General features: G+C 38.7%; 5 pseudogenes; all 5 read right to left on the minus strand.

Moving 5' to 3' along the window:
- Window positions 1–1622: 1622 nt before the first annotated feature.
- Window positions 1623–2048, minus strand: LOC144542648 (immunoglobulin lambda constant 6 pseudogene; annotated as a pseudogene).
- A 2790-nt stretch (window positions 2049–4838) lies between these two features.
- On the minus strand, window positions 4839–5431 carry LOC144537825 (Ig lambda-1 chain C region pseudogene; annotated as a pseudogene).
- Window positions 5432–10126: 4695 nt separating this feature from the next.
- Window positions 10127–11423, minus strand: LOC139910112 (immunoglobulin lambda constant 6 pseudogene; annotated as a pseudogene).
- Window positions 11424–13808: 2385 nt separating this feature from the next.
- LOC144542582 (immunoglobulin lambda constant 6 pseudogene) lies at window positions 13809–14192 on the minus strand (annotated as a pseudogene).
- Window positions 14193–17072: 2880 nt separating this feature from the next.
- LOC144542583 (immunoglobulin lambda constant 6 pseudogene) lies at window positions 17073–17567 on the minus strand (annotated as a pseudogene).
- Window positions 17568–21638: the final 4071 nt, after the last annotated feature.

A 21638-nucleotide genomic window follows, 5' to 3' on the forward strand; every position in this document is an offset into this window, starting at 1 on the left:
GAGACTACAGGACTCGTATCATTAGGGGCCAATGAAATAAAGAGTTATGTGTCGTCAGCATAACTGTGATAACAGCAGAGAAAAAGTGTCAAAGGTTTTAATTGAGCTATTGAACAGTCCAACAAATCCCAGGAAGGGATGTGCTCTCACTCCACCTCACCTCTCCCTTTTCTGTTTCACAGGAACAGGTGTGTGTTTGCCTACTTACGATGTATTTTGCATGACTTTTATGCATCACTGCTCCCCAGAGTTTAAATGCTTATGTCACAGCAAGTCTGAACTGTTTTCATGCACTCTCACCTAAAACTGCATCAGGATGAAGTTGCCAATCGCTCTGCTTGTCATGTTGGGTTTCCTGAGTCAGGGTGAGAATTTTTGAACATATATCTAACATTGTTCTGATATTTTTATGTGTGGTGCAATTCCTATCCCTCCACTTGTCTTTTACTTCCAATCTGCTTTCTATTTCTCTCTTCTCACTGTTATAATCTTCACTGCTGTTCCATACTGACTCATATTTCACTTCTTATTTCAGAGTCTTCTGCCAACAACTTTCTGACTCAGTCTGACAAATCCAAGTCTGTTAGTCTTGGAGGGACTGTGTCCATTAGCGCCACAGGGAGTTCAGATATTGGTGCTGATCTCAGCTGGTACCTTCAGAAACCTGGACAGGTTACCAAACTTCTTATATACAGAGCATCAACTCTCAACTCAGGAACTCCATCTAGATTCAGTGGCAGTAGATCTGGTTCTCACTACACTCTAACCATCAGTGGTGTTCAGACTGACGATGTTGGAGATTATATCTGTCTTGGCTATCATGGTAACTATGTGTTCACACAGTGATTTTGAGCTGTACAAAAACCTCCTTCAGTTTGACTGCATTGAAAACGGCCTGCTGCAGGTGCTGAGGCTTAGGGAAGAGACTGTGATCTGGATAACTGGTCCACTGAACACAGCACTCTGGCCCTGGAACACAAGTGTCATCAAGCAGAACCACAGTGACTCGAAATAATACTGAAACGTACTGGAAGACACTTTTCAACAGGCAGTTTTAAACTTACATCCCCAGAGAAACTCAACTTTTCATGAGGAGGTTGGTGAGGTTTTACCTCTCCTAGAATATAGAAACAGATGGTCAACAGTTTCTAGCAGCACAATAAACATAATATAATAACAATTCACCCCGAAGCACTGAAAATGAGAGATTTTCTGCCAAGTTGTTATATATTAACAACACATTCACATTCATCACTCAACATTTCAAAAATACTGATTATTTTTAAATGTCTATGCAAATGTCACTAGATAGTGAAAAGTTTTACCATCACACAGGACCTGATGTAACCATCCCTTGTGCTATTAAACAGAGTAAAAACCAGACTTGGATTTTGCAGTAAAGTGAGTTGGTAAGAGCAGGTATGATATTGGGAAGATCTAGTCAGCATTTCTCATAATTAATATAGGAAAAAAACAGACATGGACTTGTTATAATCCATAGTTTTATTTTAATTATGATAAAACATTTCTGCCGCAATTTTGATAAAAGTTTATTATTGAATGAAACACTTCAAATACAGTTCATTTTGAAAAATTACCAATTGAAGCAAAATGTAAGGAAGCTCTGCTATAGAAAGTTACAGCACATGAAAAAGCTGAGTCAAGTCATCTTCAGCACAGAAGAACATTTCTAGACAGGAAGCGTTGCTGAAGCTCTACTCTGAGCAGCGGTCAGGGTCCAGGGTTTGAGTGACAGGCGTCTGGCCATTCAGACTGGCCTCACAGCTCACTGAGCCCGCCTTCCTCCACTGGTCTGCAGGGAGGGTCAGGGTGCTGCTCCAGCTGTAGTGGCCGTCCCTCCCCAGGACCTCCAGGCTGTCTGACACCCCTGAGGAGCTGCTGCTGCCCCCCACCTTCCAGCCCAGCCTCCAGGCTGAGGGGAAGCCCCCGTTGGCCAGACACACCAGTGTGGCACCGTCCTGCTGCAGCTCCACTCTGGAGGGGGGGAGGAGGGTCAGGGTGGGCCGCACCACACCCACTGGAGGAGAGACAGAGAGAGGAGAGGAGAGGAGAGGAGAAGGGAGGAGAGAGGAGAGGAGAGGAGAGGAGAGGAGAGGAGAGGAGAGGAGAGGAGAGGAGAGGAGAGGAGAGGAGAGGAGAGGAGAAGGGAGGAGAGAGGAGAGGAGAGGAGAGGAGAGGGTGGAGGAATGTCACAGAGAGGGGAGGGAGGGCATGGTAGAAAGAAATGGCAGAGTTGATTGTAATTATGACAATTAAAATAATGAAGCTTGTTCTACTGTAGCACTCATTGTAAGTCACTCAGTACCAAAATGTAAATGTAATTGGAAAGTTTAATGACATCTACCAATCTGCTTTATAATATCTGACAGCCCATAACTCTCATCCCTGCAATGGTTGTCTTGTACCAAAAATAAATAAAAGGTTTCTAGATTAAAACAGTTAAAACCGTTTTTTCTCTGTCTCTTTCACTTCCTTTTCGCCAACTAACGAACTGTGAACAAATGTTACAGGCTATTTTGGATTTAAGTTTAAAATGATATATGTATTTTAAAGGCATTCATAGAAAATATTAATTGTTGTCTGAATTAAAAAAACAAAAATTAACTTGTGAAATCATAATTCAACAGTTAAGGATTTTAGTTGGTTTGCAAATTTAATTAAATAAAAACTCTATGAAAAATACAATTGATCAGAAAATGTTTTTATAGCGAATGTCTAACTTGAATAATCTAGAGGATTGAAGAGACATTGATCTCAGCAAGATTTCTGTTCAAACTGATTGTTCAGCGCTAAACAATAAATGGCAAATAATATGAACAAAGTGCAAACTGTAAAAATTTGATTATTCAATTTCTTCCCAAAAATTTGATTTAAAGCGATATACTATGTGTCATATAAAGTAGAAATCTCTGGTACTTACAGTCAACGATGAGTTTGGTGCCTCCACCAAAAGTCCACCACAGTGATACAAACTCATTAAGAGGCCGTACAAAAACCTCCTGCACTTGAAACAAGCATCTTTCCAATATAAAACTCTGCTTTGCCATAAAGGTTCTGCTAAATTGGTGAGATTCAGAAAAGTCTTTGATGTTGTTTGAAATTGTTTGATGAAAAAAGGTAATTTATTACATTTTGCTTTAATTTTTTTTACAAATTTCAAATGACAGAGAAACAGGTTATGCTCTCCTCATAACAATTCAATTTTTTCATCATATTTTACATGGATTTAATGTGTAAATTAACTATATCTTTCATAATAATCATCTATTACAAGACCATAATAATTAGTTTTAAGAGATATAATGTATCTATGTAAACCCCGTAAGTCAATCAAGGCAGAGATTAAATAGGCTTATCATACAAACCACAGTGCAAACCACTTTAATCCAAGTGTGGTAAATCATAATTTATTAAAAAATAAAGTAAAAATTAAAATTAAAATATTTCTGACAAATGTATTTTTGTATTCCAGTAAGAGTAGAGATCCTGTAAATCCAAGCAGTATTTCCTCCTGATTTTGTGTCCCACATTGCCTTCAGTGTGTTGAGAGCAGAGAGATCATTTCCATAGAGAGGAGGCTTTGCATTGTCAGCTGATCCTCCAGTGAACTGAGAAGGTTTATAGTCCTGTGAGTTCAACACTGCAGGACTCTGATCTGTCACTCAACACAGCAGAAACCACAACCACCATGACTCTCATCACCATCCTCATCTGGACGCTGGCCTGCTGCTGTTTTACAGGTTCATTTACTCAGCAAAATATCAAACACAGTGTGCTGCCTTTTCTGTCATTTATTTCTGCTGATAAATGAATGTTGTGTTTTTGTCTGCAGGATCCAGCAGTCAGGTGACTGTGACTCAGCCTCCAGTAGTGACATTTACTCCAGGATCCACTGTCACTATGACCTGTAAAACCAACCCAGCTGTTTATAGTAATAATCGTATCTTCTGGTATCAACAGAAATCTGGAGAGGTTCGTAAGCTCCTAATAAAATATGTGAATCAACTTGTATCAGGAACACCAGCTCGGTTTAGTGGCAGTGGAACCGGGACTGACTTCACTTTGACCATCAGTGGAGTTCAGGCTGAAGATGCAGCAGTTTATTACTGTCAGAGTATCCATGAGATAAACAGTGCTGTTGTGTTCACACAGTGATTTGCAGTCGTACAAAAACCTCCCTCAGTCAGACTGCATAGACACTGAGCTGTTACAGCAGGAACCGACTGCAGCTGCTGAAGGGGAAGAGACTCTGACACAGACCACTGAACACAGAGCTGAGTCTGACCAGTAACCTCACCAAGCACAACCATTATATTCTCTAAATATATAGGCACATTTCATAATTCAACTGTTGAGCTCATTTGAGTGTAAAAACTCAAAAAATATTTCTCTGTGTGCATGATTTTAGCTTCATATTCCTTGAAAAAAGCTCTGAAAAATGTTGCTTGTTAACATCACACATTTCAGTCATTATTCTCTGCTCTACATTTTTGCAGTTACTCATATTCACCAGTCCATGATTATGAGAATAACATGAACTGAATTCTGTTTTACTGTCGATTTTACCTCTAAGGGATTTTTACTTTCATTCCCAGTCAAAAAAAGTAGTGAAAATAAGATTTGCATGATCATTTACATCCCAAGATGTTCATTTTCCACAGAGAGAGGAGATCCTGGGTATTAATAGAAACTATAAAATCATTTAATTTCTGAGTGCTGTCCATAAAGGTAATGACTGATACAGTTCATCATGTTTTTTATCAGAGCAAGCTTTATTAGCAAAACATCAATCATCAACATGACAGTTATGAAGCACACTCACATCTAGCAGCTTAGCTACACACACTACTCTCCAAGCTGTTGTTGTCCAACACTATATAGCAGTGTGGTTCTCTATTCCACAAAGCTTTAACTGACTCTAACATTAAAATCTCTATTGATGAGAGTAGCAGGTGTGTTGTTCCTGCTCCTGTCCTGGTCTTCCTCCAGCCCCCCTAACCCTCACACCGGCTCCTGCGGAGGGACTGGGTCTGGGTGTGGTCATGATGGAGCACCCTGCAGGAGTACAGCTCTCCTTCCATCCAGCGGTCCTGGCTCAGGGTCAGGGTGCTGCTGCTGCTGTAGCGTCCGCTCTTCTCCTCCTCTGAGCTGGTCAGGACCCCCTCTGTCACCTCTGTACCGTCCACCTCCCAGCTCACCACGGCTCCCTGAGGAGAGTAGCCGGTCAGCAGGCAGGCCAGCGTGGCCGAGCCCCCAGAGAGCTGCTCAGAGGAGGGGGGAAGCAGAGAGACTGAGGGCCTGACCATGGGGCCGGCTGGAGGGAGAGCAGAGAGACACAAGGAGGAGATTCACTGCTGCTGTACAACACACAGCTGGACAGGTGGCAGTTATGCTGAATGACAGAGTTTAACACTGCAGTATGTTGGCTGTGTGCAGGTACACAGGCAGGGGAAGGTTAGTTTAACATTGTAATCCATCACAGAATATTGATTATCAAAGATACAGAACTGATTGAAGAACTGAACTGATATACATTACTCACCTGACTGATTGACTTGACTTTGAACTGACTGAAACAACAAAGCACAGCACTACAGTAAATATTTTATAAATTGAACACCTTGTTTGGAAAGTTGGGAAAATAATATATTGATGATTTTAGGTTCAACTGGAGACAGTTGTAAAAGTGAGATTTAGGGCTAAATTACAAAATTTGAAACTACAGTATCTTCCCTGTGTGCATGGCACACCAGGTTGGGAAAGTTAATTTCAAAATGTAATCCTTTACAGATTAAAAATTATCTAGATTAAATTGTTATCAGTGACACAATCCATTGGATGACTGAAATACAGTAACATAATCTCATGATTTTTAACCACTTTAATCCAAGTGTGGTAAATCATAATTTCCAAGTATTTCTGACAAATGTATTTTTGTATTCCAATAAGAGGAGAGATCCTGTAAATCCAAGCAGTATTTGCTCCTGATTTTGTGTCCCACATTGCCTTCAGTGTGTTGAGAGCAGAGAGATCATTTCCATAGAGAGGAGACTTTGCATTGTCAGCTGATCCTCCAGTGAACTGAGAAGGTTTATAGTCCTGTGAGTTCAACACTGCAGGACTCAGATCTGTCACTCAACACAGCAGAAACCACAACCACCATGACTCTCATCACCATCCTCATCTGGACGCTGGCCTGCTGCTGTTTTACAGGTTCATTTACTCAGCAAAATATCAAACACAGTGTGCTGCCTTTTCTGTCATTTATTTCTGCTGATAAATGAATGTTGTGTTTTTGTCTGCAGGATCCAGCGGTCAGGTGACTGTGACTCAGCCTCCAGTAGTGACATTTACTCCAGGATCCACTGTCACTATGAGCTGTAAAACCAACCCAGCTGTTTATAATAATAATTATATGCACTGGTATCAACAGAAATCTGGAGAGGTTCCTAAGCTCCTAATAAAACTTGTGAATCAACTTTTATCAGGAACACCAGCTCGGTTTAGTGGCAGTGGAACCGGGACTGACTTCACTTTGACCATCAGTGGAGCTCAGGCTGAAGATGCAGCAGTTTATTACTGTCAGAGTGTCCACAGTGGAGTGATCACACAGTGATTTTGAGTCGTACAAAAACCTCCCTCAGTCAGACTGCATAGACACTGAGCTGTTACAGCAAGAACCGACTGCAGCTGCTGAAGGGGAAGAGACTCTGACACAGACCACTGAACACAGAGCTGAGTCTGACCAGTAACCTCACTAAGCACAACCATTATATTCTCTAAATATATAGGAACATTTCATAATTCAGAACGGCTTAGCACATTTAGCACAGTATAGATTATATAAACACATTTTTGGGTAAGTTAGTCATAATCACATAATCCAATAATGAATTTAACTTCTACTATAATCGACACAGCTGTGAAAGTGAGAATTATTCTAAAAGACAAAGTTTAACACTAACATAATCTGATCATTTTTATTTAAAGAGTTTTATTTATATTTAGTTTAAATTATTATTTTGTGTGTAGTATTGAAATCAAAATCACCTTTTCCCTTCCACCAAGATTTTGAGAAATGTAGTTCCTGTTTTTATGAAATATACAATGAATGTAGTCTGATTACTTTATCATTCAGTAACCATCATACTTCGTAAATTTTTTTAAAAACAAATTATTATATTCCCAACACATGAAATCCGTCATGTCCATTAAAAAGAAAGAAAGAAAGATAAAATAGGTAAGTAAGGATGATAATAAAATATAGAGATATTCTTTCATCGTACTCCATTGAACCTCTATACCTATGATTTACCACAGTCCAGCATAGGAATGACCCTCTATGCCTATAAGACTTATCAATCACCGTCTTTGAACAGGAACGAACCTCTATGTACCCTAAAGGTTCATATTTACAGGAGCGACAGCTTTGTAAATATGTCAACAGACAACCGAGTCTTTCTTTACTTACTTGCTCTACACAATGACCACAAACACAAACAAATCATTCTAGCCCTATGGCCACCAACATTGTGAATTCGTCCTTGAGTTGAGCTCAGAGGAACGTTACAATGTGTGGTGATGCTGTACAGAGATCAGTTTCCCTCTTGGAACAGGAACAAACCTCTATGTACCCGAATGACACCTCTATAAATATGTCCTCAGACGGCCGAGCCTTTCAGTACTTACTTGCTCTTACCCAGTGATTCTCAACCTTTTTCATATCAAGGACCCTAAGTTAGTCCACATTAGGGCCACAGACCCCCTTTTGATGAGATTTTGTCTCTCGGACCCAAATCTGAGAGTATTTTTATTGTTAGATATGATTTTGTCCAGAATTCCATGACTATCTCTAGGTAGAGAGATAACAACTGAAACTATGATTAAAATAATTATTCTTCTACATTCTCTAATTGTGTTAACTTATTGTAAATGAAATAATGGTGAAGTTTAACAATTCATCAATTTGCTGGGGACCCCCTGGAACCCCCTCAAGGACCCCTGGTGGTCCCCGGACCCCACGTTGAGAACCACTGCTCTAATCCGTCGCCACAACACAAACAACAGCAATTATAACATTAGGCAACACTTTACAATGATCAAGTCTCAAAATAACATATTCAAAAATGTTAGAAAGAAAGATAAAATAGGTAAGTAAGGATAATAATAAAACATAGAAATGAATAAATAAATAATAAAAATAATAACAGCTGTTACACCTACATACAGATGATTTAGTAAAAGGTCACAGAGTAAACAGGAATATATGAAATATATAAAATAGTAATAATAATATAACAATAACAACAATGACAGCAAAAATATGAACAATAATAATTAACCATTTATGTGTATGCTGTACAAAAATAAAAGTCTTAAGTTTACTCTTAAATGAGCATAATGTTGGAGCACATCTTCAATCAACAGGCAGGCTATTCCCTTTCTTGGGTGCATAAACACTAAATGCTATTTCACCAGATTTATGACAGGCTCATAACTAATAAGCATGTCTGATATATACTGTGGTGCCAGGCCATTAAGGGCTTTGTAAACCAGGAGTAAAATCTTAAAATCAGTTCTGAAATTCACAGGGAGCCAGTGGAGAAATTTGAGAACTGGAGTAATGTGATCAGAGTTTTTAGTCCTGGTTAAAACACCAGCAGCTGCATTCTGGATGAGCTGCAGCCTTCCAATGGTTTTCTTAGGAAGGCCAGAAAAAAGGGCATTAAAATGGTCCAGTCTGCTAATGACAAAGGCATGCACTACTGCTACTAATGTGGCTATAAAAACTCATCATCGATAATTAGTCCCAGATTTCTGACCTGATCACTGGTCTTCAGGGACTCAGACTCATAAACTGAGTACAGACACGCTGTCCCACAACAAGAATTTCTGTTTTCTCCTTGTTCATTGTAAAAAAAAATGTGCCATCCAGAGATTTATATCATCCAAACAGTAAAGCAGGGAGACTACAGGACTCGTATCATCAGGGGCCAATGAAATAAAGAGTTGTGTGTCGTCAGCATAACTGTGATAACAGCAGAGAAAAAGTGGACAGGTTCCTAAACTTCTTATATACAGAGCATCAACTCTCAACTCAGGAACTCCATCTAGATTCAGTGGCAGTAGATCTGGTTCTCACTACACTCTAACCATCAGTGGTGTTCAGGCTGACGATGTTGGAGATTACTACTGTCTTGGTTATCATGGTAGCCCAGGGTTCACACGGTGATTTTGAGCCGTAGGAAAAACCTCCTTCAGTTTGACTGCATTGAAAACGGCCTGCTGCAGGTGCTGAGGCTTAGGGAAGAGACTGTGATCTGGATAACTGGTCCACTGAACACAGCACTCTGGCCCTGGAACACAAGTGTCATCAAGCAGAACCACAGTGACTCGAGATAATACTGAAACATACTGGAAGACACTTTTCAACAGGCAGTTTTAAACTTACATCCCCAGAGAAACTCAACTTTTAATGAGGAGGTTGGTGAGGTTTTATCTCTCCTAGAATATAGAAACAGATGGTCAACAGATTTTAGCAGCACAACAAATCTTATACAAGATTAACCTGAAGCAATGAAACTTTCTTCTATGGTTCTATAAACAAAAAAACATTCACATTCGTCAGTCAACATTTAAAAAATCTAGATGATTGTTCCCACACTTTACTATTCTCTATGCAAATGTCACATGATCGTAAAAGTTTTACCAACACACAGGACCTGATGTAACCATCCCTTGTGCTATTAAACAGAGTAGAAACCTGACTTGGATTTTGCAATAAAGTGAGTTGCTAGAGCAGGTATGATATTGGGAAGATCTAGTGGGCATTTCTCATAATAAATATATTATAAGTAAAAACACAAACATGGATTTGTTATAATATATACTTTTATTTTTATTACGGTGAAACATTTCTGCCACAATTTTGCTAAAACTTTATTATTGAATGAAACACTTCAAATACAGTTCAGTTTGAAAAATTACCAATTGAAGCAAAATGTAAGGAAGCTCTGCTATAGAAAGTTACATGCACATGAAAAAGCTGAGTCAAGTCATCTTCAACACAGAAGAACATTTCTAGACAGGAAGTGTTGCTGAAGCTCTACTCTGAGCAGCGGTCAGGGTCCAGGGTTTGAGTGACAGGCGTCTGGCCATTCAGACTGGCCTCACAGCTCACTGAGCCCGCCTTCCTCCACTGGTCTGCAGGGAGGGTCAGGGTGCTGCTCCAGCTGTAGTGGCCGTCCCTCCCCAGGACCTCCAGGCTGTCTGACACCCCTGAGGAGCTGCTGCTGCCCCCCACCTTCCAGCCCAGCCTCCAGGCTGAGGGGAAGCCCCCGTTGGCCAGACACACCAGTGTGGCACCGTCCTGCTGCAGCTCCACTCTGGAGGGGGGGAGGAGGGTCAGGGTGGGCCGCACCACACCCACTGGAGGAGAGACAGAGAGAGGAGAGGAGAGGAGAGGAGAGGAGAGGAGAGGAGAGGGTGGTAATGGAGGAAAGAAATGGCAGAGTTGATTGTAATTTTGACAATTAAAATAATAAAGCTTGTTGTACTGTAGCATTCATTGTACGTGACTCAGAATTAGAGAATCAGTTACATTACCAAAATGTAATTGAAAAGTTTAGTTAATGATGATTAATAATGACATCTACCAATCTGCTTTATAATATCTGACAGCCCATAACTCTCATCCCTGCAATGATTGTCTTGTGCCAAAAATGTAACAAACAAAAGGTTTATAGATTAACAGTTAAAACCGTTTTTTCTCTGTCTCTTTCACTTCCTTTTCACAACATGTAAAACTAACGAACCGTGAACAAATGTTACAGGCTATTTTGGATTTAAGTATGATATGATATATGTATTTTAAAGGCATTCACAGAAAATATTAAATGTAGCCATCATCTGGATTTTAAAAAATGTAAAATGAACTTCATAATGATTTTATGAAATAAATCATAATTTAACAGTTAAGGATTTTAGTTGGTTGGCAAATTGAATAGATAAATAAATTTAATAAAAACTCCATGAAAAATACAATTGATCAGAAAATTTATGTTTTTATAGCGAATGTCTAACTTGAACAATCTAGAGGATTGAAGAGATATTGATCTCAGCAAGATTTCTGTTCAAACTGATTGTTCAGCCTTATAACCAATAAATAGGAAATAAAGTGCAAACAGTGAAAATTTGATCATTCAATTTCTTCCCCAGAATTTGATTTAAAGCAATATACTGTGTGTCATATAAAGTAGAAATCTTTGTTACTTACAGTCAACGATGAGTTTGGTGCCTCCACCAAAAGTCCACCACAGTGATACAAACTCATTAAGAGGCCGTACAAAAACCTCCTGCACTTGAAACAAGCATCTTTCCAATAGAAAACTCTGCTTTTCCATAAAGCTTCTGCTAAATTGGTGAGATCCAGAAAAGTCTTTGATGTGGTTTGAAATTGTTTGAAGAAACAAGATGATTTACTTCATTTTGCTTACATTTTTTACAAATTTCAAATGACAGAGAAACAAGTTATGCTCTCCTCATAACAATTCAATTTTTTCACCATATTTTAAATGCATTTTAACATGTAAATTAACTATATCTTTCATAATAATCATCTACTACAAGACCATAATAATCAGCTTTGAAAATTATAATGTATCTATGTAAACCTAAAGTCAATCAAGGCAGAGATTAAATAGGTTTATCATACAAACCACAGTGCAAACCACTTTAATCCAAGTGTGGTAAATCATAATTTCCAAGGATTTCTGACAAATGTATTTTTGTATTCCAATAAGAGGAGAGATCCTGTAAATCCAAGCAGTATTTGCTCCTGATTTTGTGTCCCACATTGCCTTCAGTGTGTTGAGAGCAGAGAGATCATTTCCATAGAGAGGAGGCTTTGCATTGTCAGCTGATCCTCCAGTGAACTGAGAAGGTTTATAGTCCTGTGAGTTCAACACTGCAGGACTCAGATCTGTCACTTAACACAGCAGAAACCACAACCACCATGACTCTCATCACCATCCTCATCTGGACGCTGGCCTGCTGATGTTTTACAGGTTCATTTACTCAGCAACATATCAAACACAGTGTGCTGCCTTTTCTGTCATTTATTTCTGCTGATAAATGAATGTTGTGTTTTTGTCTGCAGGATCCAGCGGTCAGGTGACTGTGACTCAGCCTCCAGTAGTGACATTTACTCCAGGATCCACTGTCACTCTGAGCTGTAAAACCAACCCAGCTGTTTCCAGTATTATGGATGTAGCTGAGTATATGCACTGGTATCAACAGAAATCTGGAGAGGCTCCTAAGCTCCTAATAATATATGTGAATCAACTTGAATCAGGAACACCAGCTCGGTTTAGTGGCAGTGGAACCGGGACTGACTTCACTTTGACCATCAGTGGAGCTCAGGCTGAAGATGCAGCAGTTTATTACTGTCAGAGTTACCATGAGATAAACAGTGCTGATGTGTTCACACAGTGATTTGCAGTCGTACAAAAACCTCCCTCAGTCAGACTGCATAGACACTGAGCTGTTACAGCAGGAACTGACTGCAGCTGCTGAAGGGGAAGAGACTCTGACACAGACCACTGAACACAGAGCTGAGTCTGACCAGTAACCTCACCAAGCACAACCATTATATTCTCTAAATATATAGGAACATTTCAAAATTCAGAACGGCTTAACACATTTAGCACAGTATAGATTATATAAATGGAACACATTGTTGGGAAAGTTGGAAACATAATCCAATAATGAATTTAACTTCTACTATAGTCGCTACAGCTGTGAAAGTGAGAATTATGCTAAATGACAAAGTTTAACACTAACATAATCTGATAACGTTAATTTACTTTAAAGAGTTTTCATTCTCATTCACAGCCTGTTATGTGAAGAGTGGTATCATCATCACCTATAGCCATTGTTAACTTATATCATCTTGTAGTAAATTATTATTTTCTGTGTAGTATTGAAATCAAAATCATCTTTTCCCTTCCTCCAAGATTCTGAGAAATGTAGTTCCTGTTTTTATCAAATATACAATGAATGTAATCTGATTCCTTTTTCATTCAGTAACCATCCTTCTTGATACATTTTTTTAAAACAAATTATCATATTCCCAACACATGAAATCCATCATGTCCAGCAAAAAAACATTTAAAAGAAATAAAGAAAGATAAAATAGGTAAGTAAGGATAATAATAAAAAGTAGAAATATTCTTTTATTGTACTCCAATATAGGAATGAACCTCTATACCTATACGACTTATCAATTGCCATCTTGGAACATATAGGAACGAACCTCTATGTACCCTAAAGGTTCATATTTACAGGAGCGACACCTTTGTAAATATGTCCTCACACAACGGAGCCTTTCTTGCACCCTGAAAAATGACTATGCAAATGTCACTGGATAAAAGTTTTTACCAACACACAGGACCTGATGTAACCATCCTTTGTGCTATTAAACAGAGTAGAAACCTGACTTGGATTTTGTAGTATGTGAGTTAGTAAGAGCAGGTATGATATTGGGAAGATCTAGTCGGCATTTCTCACAATAAATATCTTATAAGCAAAAACACAAACATGGATTTGTTATAATATATAGTTTTATTTTTATTACGGTGAAACATTTCTGCCACAATTTTGATATAACTTTATTTTGGAATGAAACACTTCAAATACAGTTCAGTTTAAAAAATTACCAATTGAAGCAAAATGTAAGGAAGCTCTGCTATAGAAAGTTACAGCACATGAAAAAGCTGAGTCAAGTCATCTTCAGCACAGAAGAATATTTCTAGACAGGAAGCGTTGCTGAAGCTCTACTCTGAGCAGCGGTCAGGGTCCAGGGTTTGAGTGACAGGCGTCTGGCCATTCAGACTGGCCTCACAGCTCACTGAGCCCGCCTTCCTCCACTGGTCTGCAGGGAGGGTCAGGGTGCTGCTCCAGCTGTAGTGGCCGTCCCTCCCCAGGACCTCCAGGCTGTCTGACACCCCTGAGGAGCTGCTGCTGCCCCCCACCTTCCAGCCCAGCCTCCAGGCTAAGGGGAAGCCCCCGTTGGCCAGACACACCAGTGTGGCACCGTCCTGCTGCAGCTCCACTCTGGAGGGGGGGAGGAGGGTCAGGGTGGGCCGCACCACACCCACTGGAGGAGAGACAGAGAGAAGAGAGGAGAGGAGAGGAGAGGAGAGGAGAGGAGAGGAGAGACAGAGAGAGGAGAGGAGAGGAGAGGAGAGGAGAGGAGAGGAGAGGAGAGGGGAGGAGAGGAGAGGAGAGGAGAGGAAAGGAGAGGAGAGGAGAGGAGAGGAGAGGAATGTCACAGAGAGGGGAGGGAGGGCATGGTAGAAAGAAATGGCAGAGTTGATTGTAATTTTGACAATCAAAATAATGAAGCTTTTTCTACTGTTGCACTCATTGTACGTCACTCAGAATTATAGAATCAGTTAAATTACTAAAATGTAAATGTAATTGAAAGGTTTAGTTAATGATGATTAATAATCTTCATCTAACAATCTGCTTTATAATATCTGACAGCCCATAACTCTCATCCCTGCAATGGTTGTCTTGTGCCAAAAATGTAACAAATAAAAGGTTTGTAGATTAAAACAGTTAAAACCGTTTTTTCTCTGTCTCTTTCACTTCCTTTTTCACCAGATGTAAAACTAACGAACCGTGAACAAATGTTACAAGCTATTTTGGATTTAAGTATATAATGATATATGTATTTTAAAGGCATTCACAGAAAATATTAATTGTAGCCATCATCTGAATTTAAAAACATTTAAATGAAGTTGTGAAATCATAATTTAACAGTTACGGATTTTAGTTGGTTGGCAAATTTAATTAAATAAAAACTGAATGAAAAATACAATTGATCAGAAAATGAATGTTTTTATAGCGAATGTCTAACTTGAATAATCTAGAGGATTGAAGAGATATTGATCTCAGCAAGATTTCTATTCAAACTGATTGTTTAGCCCAGACCAATAAATGGCAAATAATATGAACAAAGTGCAAACTGTAAAAATTTGATTATTCAATTTCTTCCCAAAAACTTGATTTAAAGCGATATACTATGTGTCATATAAAGTAGAAATCTCTGGTACTTACAGTCAACGATGAGTTTGGTGCCTCCACCAAAAGTGTTCCACAGTGATACAAACTCATTAAGAGGCCGTACAAAAACCTCCTGCACTTGAAACAAGCATCTTTCCAATAGAAAACTTTGCTTTGCCATAAAGGTTCTGCTAAATTGGTGAGATCCAGAAAAGTCTTTGATTTTGTTTGAAATTGTTTGATGAAAAAAGGTAATTTATTACATTTTGCTTTAATTTTTTTACCAATTTCAAATGACAGAGAAACAGGTTATGCTCTCCTCATAACAATTCAATTATTTCATCATATTTTACATATATTTAATGTGTAAATTAACTATATCTTTCATAATAATCATCTATTACAAGACCATAATGATTAGTTTTAAGAGATATAATGTATCTATGTAAACCTTTTAAGTCAATCAAGGCAGAGATTAAATAGGTTTATCATACAAACCACAGTGCAAACCACTTTAATCCAAGTGTGGTAAATCATAATTTCCAAGGATTTCTGACAAATGTATTTTTGTATTCCAATAAGAGTAGAGATCCTGTAAATCCAAGCAGTATTTGCTCCTGATTTTGTGTCCCACATTGCCTTCAGTGTGTTGAGAGCAGAGAGATCATTTCCATAGAGAGGAGGCTTTGCATTGTCAGCTGATCCTCCAGTGAACTGAGAAGGTTTATAGTCCTGTGAGTTCAACACTGCAGGACTCAGATCTGTCACTTAACACAGCAGAAACCACAACCACCATGACTCTCATCACCATCCTCATCTGGACGCTGGCCTGCTGCTGTTTTACAGGTTCATTTACTCAGCAACATATCAAACACAGTGTGCTGCCTTTTCTGTCATTTATTTCTGCTGATAAATGAATGTTGTGTTTTTGTCTGCAGGATCCAGCAGTCAGGTGACTGTGACTCAGCCTCCAGTAGTAACATTTACTCCAGGATCCACTGTCACTCTGAGCTGTAAAACCAACCCAGCTGTTTACAGATGGTCTGATGGAGATGAGGGCATGTTCTGGTATCAACAGAAATCTGGAGAGGCTCCTAAGCTTCTAATAAAATTTGTGAAAACACTTTTATCAGGAACACCAGCTCGGTTTAGTGGCAGTGGAACCGGGACTGACTTCACTTTGACCATCAGTGGAGCTCAGGCTGAAGATGCAGCAGTTTATTACTGTCAGAGTTACCACAGTGGTGGAGTGTTCACACAGTGATTTTGAGTGGTACAAAAACCTCCCTCAGTCAGACTGCATAGACACTGAGCTGTTACAGCAGGAACCGACTGCAGCTGCTGAAGGGGAAGAGACTCTGACACAGACCACTGAACACAGAGCTGAGTCTGACCAGTAACCTCACCAAGCACAACCATTATATTCTCTAAATATATAGGATCATTTCAAAATTCAGAACTGTTGAGCTCATTTGTGTGTAAAAGCTCAAAAAATATTTCTCTGTGTCCATGATTTTAGCTTCATATTCCTTGTCACCATAGGTGCTCTGAAAAATGTTGTTTGATGACATCACACATTTCAGTCATTATTCTCTTCTCCACAGTTTTGCAGTTACTCATATTCACAAGTTTTCATTGACCAGTCCATGATTATTAGAATAATATGAAGTGAATTGTTTTACATTCGATTTTACCTCTAAGGGATTTTTAGTTTCATTCCAAGTCAAAAAAGGTAGTGAAGCTAAGATTTGCATGATCATTTACAACCCAAGATTTCCACAGAGAGGAGATGATGGATATCAATAGAAACTATAAAACCATTTAATTTGATACAGTTCATCATGTGAGGTTTCATTTGAAACTTTTCTTCAAACACAGACACATGAAAAGTATACAAAAGATCTCAAATAATGGCATAAAATGTTTATTGATTATATATAGCAATACTACATTTTTGTGGTACATGTAATACGTTCAAGCAGAGAGATAATGTCACAAAATGCAGAATTTTAATAGATCACATGCATGGTCCTTCAGATCAAATCTGTAACCAAAATCATAATTGAGATAGAGAGAGATAAACTGAACAGACCCAGAGTATTGTAGGTTTGTCTCTGTAGAGATTCAGTGCTGTTGTTTCTCTACTCTGAGCAGTGGTCAGGGTCCAGGGTTTGAGTGACAGGCGTCTGGCCATTCAGACTGGCCTCACAGCTCACTGAGCCCGCCTTCCACCACTGGTCTGCAGGGAGGGTCAGGGTGCTGCTCCAGCTGTAGTGGCCGTCCCTCCCCAGGACCTCCAGGCTGTCTGACACCCCTGAGGAGCTGCTGCTGCCCCCCACCTTCCAGCCCAGCCTCCAGGCTGAGGGGAAGCCCCCGTTGGCCAGACACACCAGTGTGGCACCGTCCTGCTGCAGCTCCACTCTGGAGGGGGGGAGGAGGGTCAGGGTGGGCCGCACCACACCCACTGGAGGAGAGACAGAGAGAGGAGAGGAGAGGAGAGGAGAGGAGAAGAGAGGAGAGGAGGAATGTTACAGAGAGTGGAGGGAGGGCATGTTGGAAAGAAATGGCAGAGTTGATTGTTATTTTGACAATTAAAACAATGAAGCTTGTTCTACTCTTGCACTCATAAGTCACTCAGAATTAGAGAATGAGTTAAATGACTAAATTCTAAATGTAATTGAAAAGTTTAGTTAATGATGATCAATAATGACATCTACCGATCTGATTGATAATATCTGACAATCCATACCTCTCTCCTGCAATGACTGTCTTGTGTCAAAAATTTAAATGGTTTGTTGGTTTCAACAGTTAAAACAGCTTCTTCTCTGTCTCTTTCACTTCCTTTTCACCAACTAATGAACCATGAAGAAATGTTACAAGCTGTACTGAGTTTAAGTATAAAACGATAAATGTATTTTAAAGGCATTCACAGAAAATATTAAATGCAACCATTTTTCTGACACTTTAAAAATAAGAGTGAACTTGTGAAATCATAATTTAACTGGTAAGAATTGTACTTGTTTTACTTGGTTGACAATGTTCATGAAATAAATACTCCTTGAAAATAAAATTTATTAGAAAATAGATGTTTCCATAGCAGATGTCTAACTTTAATTATCTACAAGATTGAAGAGACATTGATCTCATCAAAATCTCTGTTCAACCTGTGTTCAACCCTCAACTGAAAAATAGCAAATAATATGAACAAAGTGCAAACAGTAAATATTTATCATTCGATTTCTTCTCCAAAATTGTATTTTACAGATATACTATGTGTCATATAAAGTAGAAATCTCTGGTACTTACAGTCAACGATGAGTTTGGTGCCTCCACCAAAAGTGACCCACAGTGATACAAACTCATTAAGAGGCCGTACAAAAACCTCCTGCACTTGAAACAAGCATCTTTCCAATAGAAAACTCTGCTTTGCCATAAAGGTTCTGCTAAATTGGTGAGATCCAGAAAAGTATTTGATGTTGTTTTAAGATGTTTGATGAAAAAAGATAATTTGCTCAATTTCTCTTTAATTTTGTACAAAAATTAAATGACAGAGGATGAAGAGCTATTTTGTCCTCATAGTGAATCATGTTTTTCAGCATATTTTTACATCAATTTTAACATGTAAATTTACTATATCTTTCATAATAATCATCCACTAAGACCATAATAATTAGTTTTAAGAGATAAAATGTATCTATGTAAACCTTTTAAGTCAATCAAGGCAGAGATTAAAAAGGTTTATCATACAAACCACAGTGCAAACTACTTTAATCCAAGTGTGGTAAATCATAATTTCCAAGTATTTCTGACAAATGTATTTTTGTATTCCAATAAGAGTAGAGATCCTGTAAATCCAAGCAGTATTTGCTCCTGATTTTGTGTCCCACATTGCCTTCAGTGTGTTGAGAGCAGAGAGATAATTTCCATAGAGAGGAGGCTTTGCATTGTCAGCTGATCCTCCAGTGAACTGAGAAGGTTTATAGTCCTGTGAGTTCAACACTGCAGGACTCAGATCTGTCACTCAACACAGCAGAAACCACAACCACCATGACTCTCATCACCATCCTCATCTGGACGCTGGCCTGCTGCTGTTTTACAGGTTCATTTACTCAGCAACATATCAAACACAGTGTGCTGCCTTTTCTGTCATTTATTTCTGCTGATAAATGAATGTTGTGTTTTTGTCTGCAGGATCCAGCAGTCAGGTGACTGTGACTCAGCCTCCAGTAGTAACATTTACTCCAGGATCCACTGTCACTATGACCTGTAAAACCAACCCAGCTGTTTACAGATATTCTGATGGAGATGAAGAGATGCACTGGTATCAACAGAAATCTGGAGAGGCTCCTAAGCTCCTAATAAAACTTGTGAATCAACTTGAATCAGGAACACCAGCTCGGTTTAGTGGCAGTGGAACCAGGACTGACTTCACTTTGACCATCAGTGGAGCTCAGGCTGAAGATGCAGCAGTTTATTACTGTCAGAGTTACCATGAGATAAACAGTGCTGTTGTGTTCACACAGTGATTTTTAGTCGTACAAAAACCTCCCTCAGTCAGACTGCATAGACACTGAGCTGTTACAGCAGGAACCGACTGCAGCTGCTGAAGGGGAAGAGACTCTGACACAGACCACTGAACACAGAGCTGAGTCTGACCAGTAACCTCACCAAGCACAACCATTATATTCTCTAAATATATAGGAACATTTCATAATTCAGAACGGTTTAGCACATTTAGCACAGTATAGATTATATAAATGGAACACATTGTTGGGAAAGTTGGAAACATAATCCAATAATGAAGTTAACTTCTACTATAGTCGATACAGATGTGAAAGTGAGAATTATGCTAAATGACAAAGTTTAACACTAACATAATCTGATAATGTGTATTTATTTTAAAGAGTTCATTCTCATTCACAGCCTGTTATTTGAACAGTGGTATCATCATCACATATAGCCATTGTTAATTTATATCAGCTTGTACTAAATTATTATTTTGTATGTAGTGTTAAAATCAAAATCATCTTTTCCCTTCCTCCAAGATTCTGAGAAATGTAGTTCCTGTTTTTATCAAATGAATGTAATCTGATTACTTTATCATTCAGTAACCATCTTACAGTTTTTATTAAAACAAATTATTATATTCCCAACACATGAAATCCATCATGTCTATGAAAATAACATTAAAAAAGAAAGAAAGAAAGATAAAATAGGTAAAGATGATAATAAAATATAGAAATATTCTATCATCGTACTCCATTGAACCTCTATACCTATGATTTATCACATTCCAGCATAGGAATGACCCTCTATGCCTATAAGACTTATCAATCACCGTCTTGGAACATATAGGAACGAACCTCTATGTACCCTAAAGGTTCATATTTACAGGAGTGACAGCTTTGTAAATATGTCAACAGACAACCGAGTCTTTCTTTACTTACTTGCTCTACACAATGACCACAAACAGAAACAAATCATTCTAGCCCTATGGCCACCAACATTGTGAATTCGGCCTTGAGTTGAGCTCAGAGGAACGTTACAATGTGTGGTGATGCTGTACAGAGATCAGTTTCCCTCTTGGAACAGGAACAAACCTCTATGTACCCGAACGACACCTCTGTAAATGTCCTCAGACGGCCGAACCTTTCAGTACTTACTTGCTCTAAACCAGTGATTCTCAACCTTTTTCATATCAAGGACCCTAAGTTAGTCCACATTAGGGCCACAGACCCCCTTTTGATGAGATTTTGTCTCTCAGACCCAAATCTGAGAGTATTTTTATTGTTAGATATGATTTTGTCCAGAATTCCATGACTATCTCTAGGTAGAGAGATAACAACTGAAACTATATTTAAAATAATTATTCTTCTACATTCTCTAATTGTGTTAACTTATTGTAATAATGGTGAAGTTTAACAGTTCATCAATTTGCTGGGGACCCCCCGGAACCCCCTCAAGGACCCCTGGTGGTCCCCGGACCCCACGTTGAGAACCACTGCTCTAAACCGTCGCCACAACACAAACAACAGCAATTATAACATTAGGCAACACTTCACAATGATCAAGTCTCAAAATGACATATTCAAAAACGTTAGAAAGAAAGATAAAATAGGTAAGTGAGGATAATAAAGAAACATAGAAATGAATAAATAAATAATAAAAATAATAACAGCTGTTACACCTACATACAGATGATTTAGTAAAAGGTCACAGAGTAAACACAGGAATATATGAAATATATAAAATAGTAATAAAAATATAATAATAACAACAACAGCAAAAATATGAACAATAATATGCTATACAAAAATAAAAGTCTTAAGTTTATTCTTAAATGAGCATAATGTTGGAGCACATCTTCAATCAACAGGCAGGCTATTCCCTTTCTCAGGTGCATAAACACTAAATGCTATTTCACCAGATGTACGATAGACTCATAACTAATAAGCATGTCTGATATATACTGTGGTGTCAGGCCATTAAGAGCTTTGTAAACCAGGAGTAAAATGTTAAAATCAATTCTGAAATTCACAGGGAGCCAATGG

Source organism: Centroberyx gerrardi, chromosome 17 (genome assembly GCF_048128805.1).
Source record: "Centroberyx gerrardi isolate f3 chromosome 17, fCenGer3.hap1.cur.20231027, whole genome shotgun sequence".
In the NCBI taxonomy this organism is placed as follows: Eukaryota; Metazoa; Chordata; class Actinopteri; order Beryciformes; family Berycidae; genus Centroberyx; species Centroberyx gerrardi.